The sequence below is a fragment of the Eubalaena glacialis genome, chromosome 16 (genome assembly GCF_028564815.1).
Source record: "Eubalaena glacialis isolate mEubGla1 chromosome 16, mEubGla1.1.hap2.+ XY, whole genome shotgun sequence".
Lineage (NCBI taxonomy): Eukaryota > Metazoa > Chordata > Mammalia > Artiodactyla > Balaenidae > Eubalaena > Eubalaena glacialis.
In genome coordinates this window covers 78,793,485-78,805,930 of record NC_083731.1, presented here as the reverse complement: position 1 = coordinate 78,805,930, position 12,446 = coordinate 78,793,485, and the positions used below count along the sequence as shown (strand labels likewise).

General features: G+C 37.8%; 1 protein-coding gene across 8 annotated transcripts in view; it reads left to right on the top strand.

The window, feature by feature from the left end:
• The window catches only part of NBEA (neurobeachin), a 629,474-nt gene that overhangs the window by 559,454 nt on the left and 57,574 nt on the right, over positions 1-12,446 (top strand). The window lies entirely within an intron of this gene.

Below are 12,446 nucleotides of genomic sequence, written 5' to 3'. Positions count from 1 at the left end.
TTGGGTTTACATAGCCTGGGGCAATTAATAAAGCATTAATGACAAGACCCATTTAAAATGTAGGCTTTTCTGTACAGCCTTAGCTTTTACTTGGCTGTGCCTGGGGATACTACGCAACAATACACATTAGATTAAACCAGCACACACACAATATCCAGGAACAGCCAGAGAGCGGAGTCATTTTACAGTTGGTACTACTCAACTATTGCTAAATATAAAGATTTGTTTTTCATTTATATGGGCTTTTGTTTTTTAAAAAATGGTTGTATTCAAAACATTAAAATATATTTGCTCTCTCATTTTTCTCATTTTTTCCTGATAATAAGATTATATGATCAGGTTATTACATAGGTATATGTGTTTCTTATTTTAATCCTCTTTTCTTCAAACTTTTCCCATCACTGCCACTCATGCTGTTGAATATACAAATATTATAGTATCATACCATTTAGTGTCTTAATCCAACAAAAGACAGTGAATTAAAGTCAAAATTGTCATTTACATATTTATGCTTATCTATTGCAAATATTTTTAAAAGACAATTACAGTGTTAACTGAACTGTAAGAAATTGGATGAATACAACTTTTATTTAGTTTTTTTCAAAGCAGAAAACAAAGGGAATGAATCCAAGTAATGTCTAGCATATCTGTGTGTCTTATTCGTTGCCATCAAAGTTTGCATATAATTTATACATACAACGTATTCACATTTGGAAGTAAGATAATGTAACATGCATTCTTGCTATATTAAACTCTTAAGGCCCATATATTTCTCCAAACAGACTTATAATTTCACTGAGAATTTCCACTCTAAAAGATCCATAAACCACCATTTAAACTGATTTACAAGCAATGAAATCAAGAAGGGAGTCCATTTCTTATTTAATAACACTTTGAACATAAAATGGGGAGTCCATAGGCTTCTAGAATTAGCACAGTGTCTTTAAAAGGCATTCAGTAAATATTTTGTATGTGAATTAAATATTCTTATCTATATTTTAAGATTTCCTATCATAGGTAAGATTATTTATATCTCAATTCAGTATCCATATATCAAACTCTTTCAAGTGAAAATGCCTGTTCACTCTTGACATCATCACAAAACAGAAACTCGTTTTTTCAACCTAATTCAAAGGTTCACCCTCACAAGTCCACACACATGAGCCAGTCATCCTAACTTATGTAGCGTTTTAGGCTTTACCTTCTATCCTGAGAGCTTTATTGATGCTTCCGATCACCAGATATCTCCCCTAGTTACATGTCAGTCTCTGAGGACCAGTGCCTGTAAAGCCGAATTCAGGCTTTTCCCAGAATTCTCCCAGCAGTTTTCCTGTTCTGAAACTTTTCAGAAACATTTATATTTTGTTACCCTTTGTGTTCCTTTGGCTCCTGGGGGCACATCATCAAGGACAAGGACCAATGTGGCTATCACTAATTCAGGACATTTTAAGTTTTTTATCCCAGGTAGCTGTATTTAATACAAACAGATACCGTCCTCCAATCCCCCAACTTAATTAGTTCATAAGACGCTCACTTCCTCAGCCTGACATTGCGTGGATTGCTCTCATTTTCAGTTCTCTCCCACCACCACCCTGAACCTGTTATATTCTATGATAATATACTTTGAGTACCTTTCCATGTAGACCCCTTCTTTTTGAAGGCTGCACATTACCTACATATACAATAATTTATACACGCAATCTTCTATTGATGGATAGTTTGTCTTTCTCTCTGATCATTATTGTTAAACACAGGCTGCCGTAAATCCTTGCACAGATATCTTGATGAACTTTGTGTGTATATGTGAAGATAATTCCTGTTAATGGGACTGGTGGCTCAAAGGCTATACACATCTTTAATTTTGAAAGATACTGCCAAACCTTCATTCCCAAAGATGATCATTCACTGCCTTCACAGCATCACCTGAGGATGCCACCTTCCCCATGCCCCCTGCCCCGACCATCACTCTTATAATAAACAGTGTAACTTGTGCTAATCTGGTGAGTGAAAAATGGAGTTGGCTTTGTTTTGGCTTGCACTTCATTAATTATGAGTGAAGTTGAGCATTTTTCATATAATTATTGACCTGTAAACTTGCTCATATCTTTTGCCCACTTTTCAGTTGGGTCATATGTCTTTTTCCTATTGATTTGAAAAAGATCTGAAATTGACTGCAGAAAGTTGCATTGCAACTATGGTTTCTCAGTCTTTCACCTTTGCTATATCTCAATTATATTTTTGTGGTTTTGTGTGTGTGTGTGTGTGTCCAAATGTATCACTCTTTCCCTTTATAACATCAGAATTTGGGGGTCCTCATTGAAGGAATGTTAGAGAGAAGTTTTTTGGTAATAATGATGGTTGTATGCTTGAGATTTTCTAAATTCATGTTTAAATGTATTGATTAACATGTACGGTATTTTTCCCTCTACAATAATACCTGATTTAGCAGGGAAGAATGTGTTACCAAGAGTAACACAGTTTTAAAGCCTAAACTCTTGACTTCTTACCACTAAGCTGTTAAAACATTTTATATATAATTTTAAAGAAATGTTTTTATATTTCCGAAGAAAAGTACATCTGCAATATCTCCTAACTTAGGTAAGGTCTCATATTAGAGAGAACTAGGACAGAGTAGATGGTTTTTTTCTGTGTTTCTTTGTTACCGTCGGTCTCTTCCTGTGGTAACGAGTACAAGCTGGGCAGAGAAGACTTGGTGATCTCTCAGGAGACAGGTCTCCCGAGTTAAGTCAGACCAGTTCGTTTTTACTTGATTTTATTTTTTTAATCTCTCTCCTCCAGCATAGTCTTGGTAACAATGACATTCAACTTACTGAAGTTCTTATACTAATTTTCCTTAATGCCTTCAAAAGTTGTTATATTACTTTTGAATAGCTATGTAGTTGTCAGAAAAGGGAGCTGTGACAAAGTGTCATTAAGGTGACATAGTGTAAATTAATACAGTTAATGGAGGTGCTCACCACTGACTCATTGACCCATTATGAGCTCTTGTGGAATCAACGAATGCCAGGGCATCAATCTTTTGAAAAAAGGAAGAAAAGAGATGGCAGCTTTAAAACCTTGCAGTGAATTATATTAGAAAAGTGAAAACGTCTGGGTTAGATTTGATTTCACTAGGCAGCCATAAAATGGTATGCTCTCTCAGCAAACTATATTAAACTGAAATGTCAAATATGATGCAGTTGGTATACAATTATGATAGTGTTAATAGTGGTCTTCTATCATTCTAAGACATACTTTCAAGTCCAATTTCTCAGCAGCTTGAACTTGTCATAAGCTTGTAAATTAGAAATTGTGTTAGAGGATATTTTCTTATTATTGACGGGACGCATATAATACTATTAACTGTACCATGGGGTTTTAGTATAGCTGTTAAAATAAACTAGAAATCACATTTACAGACACAAAATGCCTGTTTTAATATTCATCTTGCCATTTCTTTAATAATATTTGGTGTCTTTCTGCACTATTTTTCATTTAGGAAATTTTAAACTACTTGGACTCTTTCCTTAAAGAGAAGCTGGTTAACAGAAATATGTCAATGGGAAGAGAGTAAACAGAAGAGCTGTTACTTTAAGTAGGCAAGCTAGTGCCTGAGCTACCTCTGTAGCAGCACACTTACAAGTTATAATAGAAGAGTTCATTCTTCTTGAATAATTCTCAGTAGTTTTCAAGCATGCTTTCTTCTTGGTCATTTGATGCAGTCCTCAAAACAGTCCCATGAGATAGAGATCATTATCCCTGTTCCGTAAAGGAAGTTCACAGATATTAAGTGACTTGCCTAAATTCACACAGCAGGTCAAGAGGGAGCCAGAACTAGCACTGAGGGCTCTTCAGTTATTTCCAGTGCTTTATTCATTGGATGGTTTGTTGCTTTAATTCTTCTGCATGATCTCACAATTATATCCAGCCACGTTGACTAGTTTGGAGTAACTGACAGATCAAGTCATACTCTAATAATTTATTGCTATGTACAAACCACCCTCCAAAATTAGTGGCTTAAAAAAACACAGCCATTTATTTTCTCAGAGTTCTGCAATCAGAATGGGGTTCATCAGGTACTTGTCTCTGATCCATGTCAGGTCCAAGCGGGTGGCCTCTCTGGGTCTGAAAGATTCAAGATGACTTCATTCGCATGTCTGGTCCCTTAGCAAGGATGGCTGGAACATCTGGGGACTGGCTGGTCCCCTCTCTCTCTGTATAGTCTGTCTGGGAAGATCATCACAATTTTTTTCATGGTGTCTGCCTACCAAGAGGATAAAAAAATGGGAACTGCAAAGCTACTTAGTGCCTAAGCTTGGAAGTCACATAGTGTTACCTACCTCCACAGCATTCTTTTGGTCAAGGCAAGTCACAGGACCAGCCCAAGTTAAGGGAGAGGAGAAATGGACTCCACTTCCCCATGAGATGAGCAGCAAAATCACATTTCAAATGGACATGGAGGTCAGAGGGATTGTTCTGGCCATCTTTGAAAACAATCTACTGAAGTCCTCTCCCCAGTCACAATTCACATTCCTCCTACAAGCAAAATATATTCAACTTGTTCCCCACAGTCTCATCCCACTATTGTATCAGGCTCAAAATCTAGTAGCTCATGATCTATATCAAGTCCACATACAGATGAGGTACAGAAATTCCTAATTTGGAGACCTGGAAGCTAAAAAGGTAAGTTATCTGTCCCACGTATATTCAGCTCCCAGTGGTAAGACAGGAACAGGTAAACATCAACAGACATTCTGTTCAAAAATGGGGGAGTGTGGAAGGTACATAGCAGTCATTGAGTAGCTTTCTCCACATGTTCCTGATCATAGAAAGTTGGGGCCAAGGCCTCCTTTGCGCAAGTTGGTGCAGCAACTTAAAAAATTTGTGGATTTTCTATGTATCAAAGTATAGTTCACTGTCAGAAAAAACTCTTTCTCACAAGTTCTTTCAAGACAGGATCCTCCCTACTTCAGGCTGTGATCAGGATGCCCTTTGTAATGCTCATAAGATTCTTGCAATCCCTTTGTGTGGCCGAGTGAGTCTGCAAACCTCTATCTTAAATTTTTCTGAGCACTTATAAAAGGTTTTACAGACACCCTTTTCCCTATGACCATATTTTACTTACAGCACCTTAGAACTGATCTTTGTCTGAACCTTTTTTAATTTTGAGACTCTGACAAGATTGTCCTAGGCCCCTATGTCTCTCTAAATACTGCTTTAAATCTGAGCAGTTTCTTCCTTAGCTCATAATACCTTATTCATATACCATTGAAAGAAACCAGAGGTCCCTTTCAGCATTCTGCCTGGAAATACCTTTAACCAGAAGCACAAGTTCATTCAGTACTTTTTCTGTCTTTGAAATGATTGCAGGAACTAGTCTTGTTAGTTTATCCCACACTACGTTATCATGCATTGATTTCCTCCTGCTTCCAGTAGCAACTTCCATACTGATCTCCCACCAACAGTCTCCTCACCGTCCTTCCAGCCTCTGCCTGCTGCTCTGTCCCAAAGCCAATGCCACGTGTTTTAAGTTTTTATTACTTCAGGACTCCACTCCTAGGCATTCATTTCTGTTTCAGTTATCCATCGCTGTGTAACAAATCACCCAAACCTCATCTTAAAACAGCATCAATTATTATTTGTTGACAATCATGCAGTGGGAGTTAAGGCTCAGAGGGGACCACTCGCCTCTGTGCTACAGTGACAGCTGGAGAGGCTTGGCTGGGTCAGAGAAGCAAGATGGTTTCACTCCCATGTTTTGCGCCTCGTATGATGGAGCTGATGGAGCTGATTGAGCGGTGGGGGACTGTCCAGGCCTGTCTGTCTGTCCACACAATCTTTCCAGCAAGGCAGCCACACAGTTTTATGTGATGGTGACTTCTAAGGGAACAACCATGGAGGCTGCCAAGCCTCTTTTAAGACTTAGGCATCTCTGCAAGCCCTGAAATGTCATTTTGTCACATTCTGTGTGTTGAAATAAGCCAGCCTGTATTCAGAGAGAAGGGAAATAGACTCCACCTCTTTATGGGAGGAACAGTAAAGTGGAAATGCCAGACAGCATGCAGGATGAGAGGGATTATTATGGGGATCGTTGAAAAAACTCTGTAAGTTACTAATGTTAAAAAATTGTAAGTTTCAGTTTGGTTTATACATCCAGTTCAGTCTGACTGTGCATTTGGAAAAACCAAAATCTGAAGTGCAAAAAACTTATAAAAATATATCTGATTAGCCTAGGTAACATGTAAGCTAGTCCATGTATTTGGTAAAACACTTAAATTGTCTGAAATGTCTACATAGGTGTTCATTCAAACACAAATATCCAAAGTGACAGAGCTTTTTTTTTTTTTTTTTTTTACTGATTATGGGATATACTTTGATACTGGGTAAACTTTGTTGATAGAGTAAATAATAGCTTCAAAAAGTATTTTGCATAAAGCAATGAAATGCATTGTTTCACACACATTACCCCCATTTAATCCTCACATCCACACTGTGATTTAGTTGCTGTCATCATCACAATTTTGCATATCAAGAAACTGGTTTTTTCTTAAAGTTTAAGAAACTTGCCCAAGCTGGTGAGAAGTCTGTATTTCAACTCAGAACCATTTGATTTTAATGCATAGAAAGCTGCACTTCCCCGGTAGAAGGGATAGTCCCAAAACTGCCAGCCTGACAGCCTCCCCCTTCACTACGACTAACTGGTAGCCCTGCGGTAACTCTGCTTTAACTAATACTGTTTGAAAACCTTTTACCACTATTTCATGCCTGAAGTTCAGGATATGATAAATATATAGTAATGATCTGTTCATTTTTCATTCCACAAATATGTATTGAGTACCTTTTTTATATGTCAGGCACCATTCTTACCACTGAGTGGTGAGAAAGTGAGATCCCTTGTTGATGGGATTTCTGTTACAGTGGGACACGGGAGCATAAATAAATTAAAAAAGAAAAGAAGAATTCCTGTGCAGAAAATTAAAACAGAATGAAGTCATACAGAGTGGGTTGCTGTTTTGAAAGGAAAAATAGAGAATGTAAGAGCAGGGACCCTGAATCTAAAGTGTTTGGGTTTGATTTCTGACTTTACCACCTATTTGCAGTGTAGTTATTAGAAAATTACTTACCCTTAGTGTTCATGTCCATAAAGTGGGAAGAATGAGGATACATACCTTAGGAAGCTTTTGTGAAGATTAAGAAAAAGATGTAAAGTACTTAGAACAGTGTCGTGACACAGTAAGATACAAATAAGTAATTCCTGCTGTTTTAAGATTGAATGGCCAGTCGTGACATTTCAGCTATTTCCTTGTCTTGGAGCCCAGATACAGTAATTGTCATCTTCTTGTACATAACATTTGAATCTCAGAGGTGATACTCTCTTAACTCATTAAATTTTTTAGAATAAGCAAATCTTTTAAATAATATAAATGTAAATATTAATTATATATGAATGCCCTGTATTTACATACTAACTTTAAATTTAAAATGCCATTTGAAACAATATTTTAAAGCAATAAAATTGAGGCATAAAAACTTGCACCCACTCTGCTGTTTCAGCAACTTCTCCCTAGACCTTCTGTGATTTTACTCTCTTTTCCTTCCCCTTCAGGGAAAAAAAAAAAAAAAACAAGAAAAACACAAAACTTAAACTTCCCCAGCTCAAGACTTCAGGGTTCAGACTGCTTTAGTCACTTACAGCTCTGGTCTTTTGAAGCTTCGAGGGGCTTTGCAAATATGCTGTACTTCAGGAATTTCTTCATATTGCTTTAAAATGTGTCTTTTTTTAAATCTGCATCCTAAAAAAACAAAAAATATTGTTAGAGTGAATCTGGGAGAGTTTCTTCTTCCCGTCAAACGTCAGGCCTCCAGCGGCTTACACCAACATCTTAGCTAACACCCTAATTTATGACCACATTCTGGTCGGCCAGATGAGGACCGGAGTGGAGAAAATGTCTTACTTAGGATCATCCCGAAGGCCCTGGTAATCCTACTTTTTCATGATTGGCTGCGATTCAAGCCTTCAAAGTCCCCACCCACCTCCCGCTGTTCTAAATAACCCTCAGAGGAGAGGTTCCTCAGCCTCGCTTTGTTCTCCTTGGTGGTAGCAGGCTTTCAGCCCCTTCTTTCTGGAGAGCTTAAGTTAAAATGAAAAGGACTTGCTTCCTTCACTTCTTCAGTTTGGGTACAATTTTGCTGGCAACGTTAAAACCAACTTTTTCTAAATTTAAATTGAACTCTTTTACACCTTTGAACCTTCTAACAAAACTAGAATAAGCAAGATAACATTTTTTAAGCTGCAAAAGTTTCCTCTCGAAAGGTACAAATTTTAGTTCTGGGTGCATCCTTTTTCTTTTATTTAATAAAGTACTTTATTGGCTCTTTTCCTATCTTGAAGCATTCTTGCAACCATCTCCATAGTCCCCAGAAGATTTCTAGTGATATTAAAATGATTTTATCTCATATCTTCAATAGTTTAATATTTAATGAGTACCTGCTGCATACAAAGTATAGCACCAAGAGCTGTGGGGGATTTAGCAAAATATAAACCTACAAAATTAGGCTCAAAGTCTGCTTTGCCCAAACTGTTATTAATATAAAATCCTAGGCTTCTTATGCCTTTGCGAGTCTAATTTAATGACATTCAGTGAAACAGTATTACAGTGGCAAGTAGGTTAATAATAACCACGTATTTTATATGCCCCTATACCACGGGAAAGAATGGGAAACGATATATATGAAAAACATTAGAGCACCAAGACACTTGAAGATAAACTGAAACTCTTTGGGCTGTCTAAATAAAAAATAAATCCATGTTGCTATATCCCTGTGGGTGTATATCCCTCTCAGTCCTCAAGGAAGCTTACATAGGCTAGTTCTAGAGATAGAACATGGACACAAATAACTGACGAAAGACAGATGGGAAATCCCTGACTTATGTGAGCTTATTACACATAAATCCCCCTCTCCATGGAGCAACTGCATGAGCTTACATTCCTCTCCCCAATTTGGACCATTTGGGATGCTATTGATACTCAGTGTCATATATAAAATGGGTAATGTGCAAATAACAATGTTCTTTATCTTCTCTACATCTTATACTAATTTCCCACGTTTTTCCAAGCAATGAGAGCAAGATCAAAAGAAAATTTTGTGGTTATTGTCTCGGTCAGCTCAGGCTACTGTGTGTTACCATAAACTAGGTAGCTTATACACAACAGAAATGGGTTCCTCACAGTTCTGGAGGCTGGAAGTCCGAGATCAAGGTGCCCACATAGGTTCTGTGTCTTGTGAGAGCCTCTGCCTCCTGGCTCACAGAAGGACAGGTTCTTGTGTGTCCTCACATGGCAAAGAGAGGAAGCAAGCTCTCTCAGGACTCTCACCAGGACACTAATCCCGTTCACTAGGGCTCCACCCTCATGACCTCATCTAATCCTAATTACCTTCCAAACACCCTACCTCCTAATATCATCACATTAGAGGATAGGGTTTCAACATTTGAATTTTGGAGGAATAGAATATTCAGTCTGTAACAGTTACACATTTCTGATTGAGTACAAATAAATGAGCATAGCAATCATACTTTACTTCTACCTTCTAATCAGTGACCACACACCTTTACCAAATTGGCCCCTCAGTGCAACATGGTATATACACTGTCATGCTTACCCAGCCCAGAAGTCAAACTCATGATAGTCATTGCTGATAGATGTTGCTGAAGCACCCTTTAGCCCCTGGTTTATCCACCACCTAAGCTGTATCATTATCTGCAAATAAGAATGCTTGTTTACCTATTAGTTTTTCTTTTAGCCCCTTCTTAATTGCCCCCTCACATTCAAGTCACTGAAAATTTACATTAACATATTAATTTCACTGTAGTTCTCCTTTCCCACAGTTCCTTGTGCCCTTGATGTCTTGTACGTAGTTTATTATTAATATATATTTGCCTCTCCGAATGAGCCATCTAATTCCCTCTCCTTTTTGCATCCCCGGGTCCACATCTTTGTTTACTCATCCTCACGTGTGTTGCAGATGGCCCTCCCTGGTACAGTCCCACAATATGTCCCCTTACTCAACATGGCCACAGTTTCCCTTCCCTCTTCCCTCCCGTTCTCCTTGCTGCTGCTGGTTCCCCTTCTCCCCCTCCCCACCCACACATATACCTAGTCTCTCCCCTCTCCAGTTCATTCTTTACTTTGACAGCCAGTGTCTTGCTTTAAAATAAATGTAATCATGTCAATAGCTCTTTCTTTTTAAATCATTGCCAATAAGACAAAATCCAAAGAGCTTAGATTGGCATAAAACTTCCTTCGTCATCTGACTCCATATACCTCCCACCATCTCATTCCGCCCCATCTTGATCTGTCCCCCAATATATCCTACACTCCACCCATACTCGGTTTGTACCACTCCTTGATAATACTCTCTGCCAGTCCCCCTGCCCCTTTCCCCACCTTTATCTTAGCCGTGGTTGAACTCAATGTCTGATCTCCAGTGAAATCTTTTCTGACTTGCCCAGAGTTCCCTGCTCTGTCCTCTCTGCTCCCTTGTGCTTTGTTTATACTTTCACAGCTATTATTGTTGTGCATTATAACCATCTGTTTATACATTTGCCCCGTAGACCAGACTATGAATTACTCAAAGGTAAGGCCATGTTTGTTCATTATTTGTTTTCTTAGTACCCATCACAATGCCTGGTACTCAAACTTTACTACATGAATAAATAAATATCAGGGAATTATATAATGGGTTTTAGAGAGATTTCTATTTAAATGGTTTAAATAGAAGAAAAATTATGATTCTTAAAAAGCTAAGCTCTGCTTATCCAGAAAATTCATTTACACAAATCTGTTCAAACTCCCATAATGCTGGAGAAAATAAACATGATTATATTTTTCTATGGTTCACATTTGTTATCATAAGAATGGATAATGATCAAATTCTCACAGAGGATTGCTAAGATAAACACTTATGCTATAGCAGATAAATGTTGGTTTTAGCAGGAGAACCCATAAATAGAACACTTTTTTTTAAATTAATTTTTATTGGAGTATAGTTGCTTTACAATGTTGTGTTAGTTTCTACTGTACAGCAAAATGAATCAGCTATACATATACATACATCCCCTCTTTTTTGGATTTCCTTCCCATTTAGGTCACCACAGTGCATTAAGTAGAGTTCCCCATTTGTTTTCTATTTTATACATAATATCAATAGTGTATATATGTCAATCCCAATCTCCCAGTTCCTCCCACCCCCCACCCTTTCCCCCTGGGTATCCATATGTTGGTTCTCTACGTCTTTGTCTCTATTTCTGCTTTGCAAATAAGATCATCTATACCATTTTTCTAGATTCCACATATATGTGTTAATATACGATATTTGTTTTTCTCTTTCTGACTTACTTCATTCTGTATGACACTCTCTAGGTCCATCCACGTCTCTACCAATTACCCAGTTTCACTCCTTTTTATGGCTGAGTAATATTCCATTGTACATATGTGCCACATCTTCTTTATCCATTCATCTGTTGATGGACATTTAGGTTGCTTCCATGTCCTGGCTATTGTAAATAGTGCTGCAGTGAACATTGGGGTGCATGTGTCTTGTTGAATTACAGTTTTCTCTGGGTATATGCCCAGTAGTGGGATTGCTGGGTCATATGGTAGTTCTATTTTTAGTTTTTTAAGGACCCTCCGTACTGTTCTCCATAGTGGCTGTATCAGTTTACATTCCCACCAACAGTTCAAGAGGGTTCCCTTTTCTCCACCCTCTCCAGCATTTATTGTTTGTAGATTTTTTGATGATAGCCATTCTGACCCGTGTGAGGTAATACCTCATTGTAGTTTTGATTTGCATTTCTCTAATGATTAGTGATGTTGAGCATCTTTTCATGTGTTTGTTGGCCATCTGTATGTCTTCTTTGGAAAAATGTCTGTTTAGGTCTTCTGCCCATTTTTGGACTGGGTTGTTTGTTTTTTTGATATTGAGCTGCATGAGCTGTTTGTATATTTTGGAGATTAATCCTTTGTCAGTTGCTTCATATGCAAATATTTTCTCCCATTCTAAGGGTTGTCTTTTCATCTTGTTTATGGTTCCCTTTGCTATGCAAAAGCTTTTAAGTTTAATTAGGTCCCATTTGTTTTTTGGTTTTTTTCATTACTCTAGGAGGTGGGTCAAAAAAGATCTTGCTGCAATTTATGTCAAAGAGTGTTCTACCTATGCTTTCCTCTAAGAGTTTTATAGTGTCTGGCCTTACATTTAGGTCTTTAATCCATTTTGAGTTTATTTTTGTATATGGTGTTAGGGAGTGTTCTAATTTCATTCTTTTACATGTAGCTGTCCAGTTTTCCCAGCACCACTTATTGAAGAAGCTGTCTTTTCTCCATTATATATTCTTGCCTCCTTTTCATAGATTAGTTGACCATAGGTGCGTGGGTTTATCTCTGGGC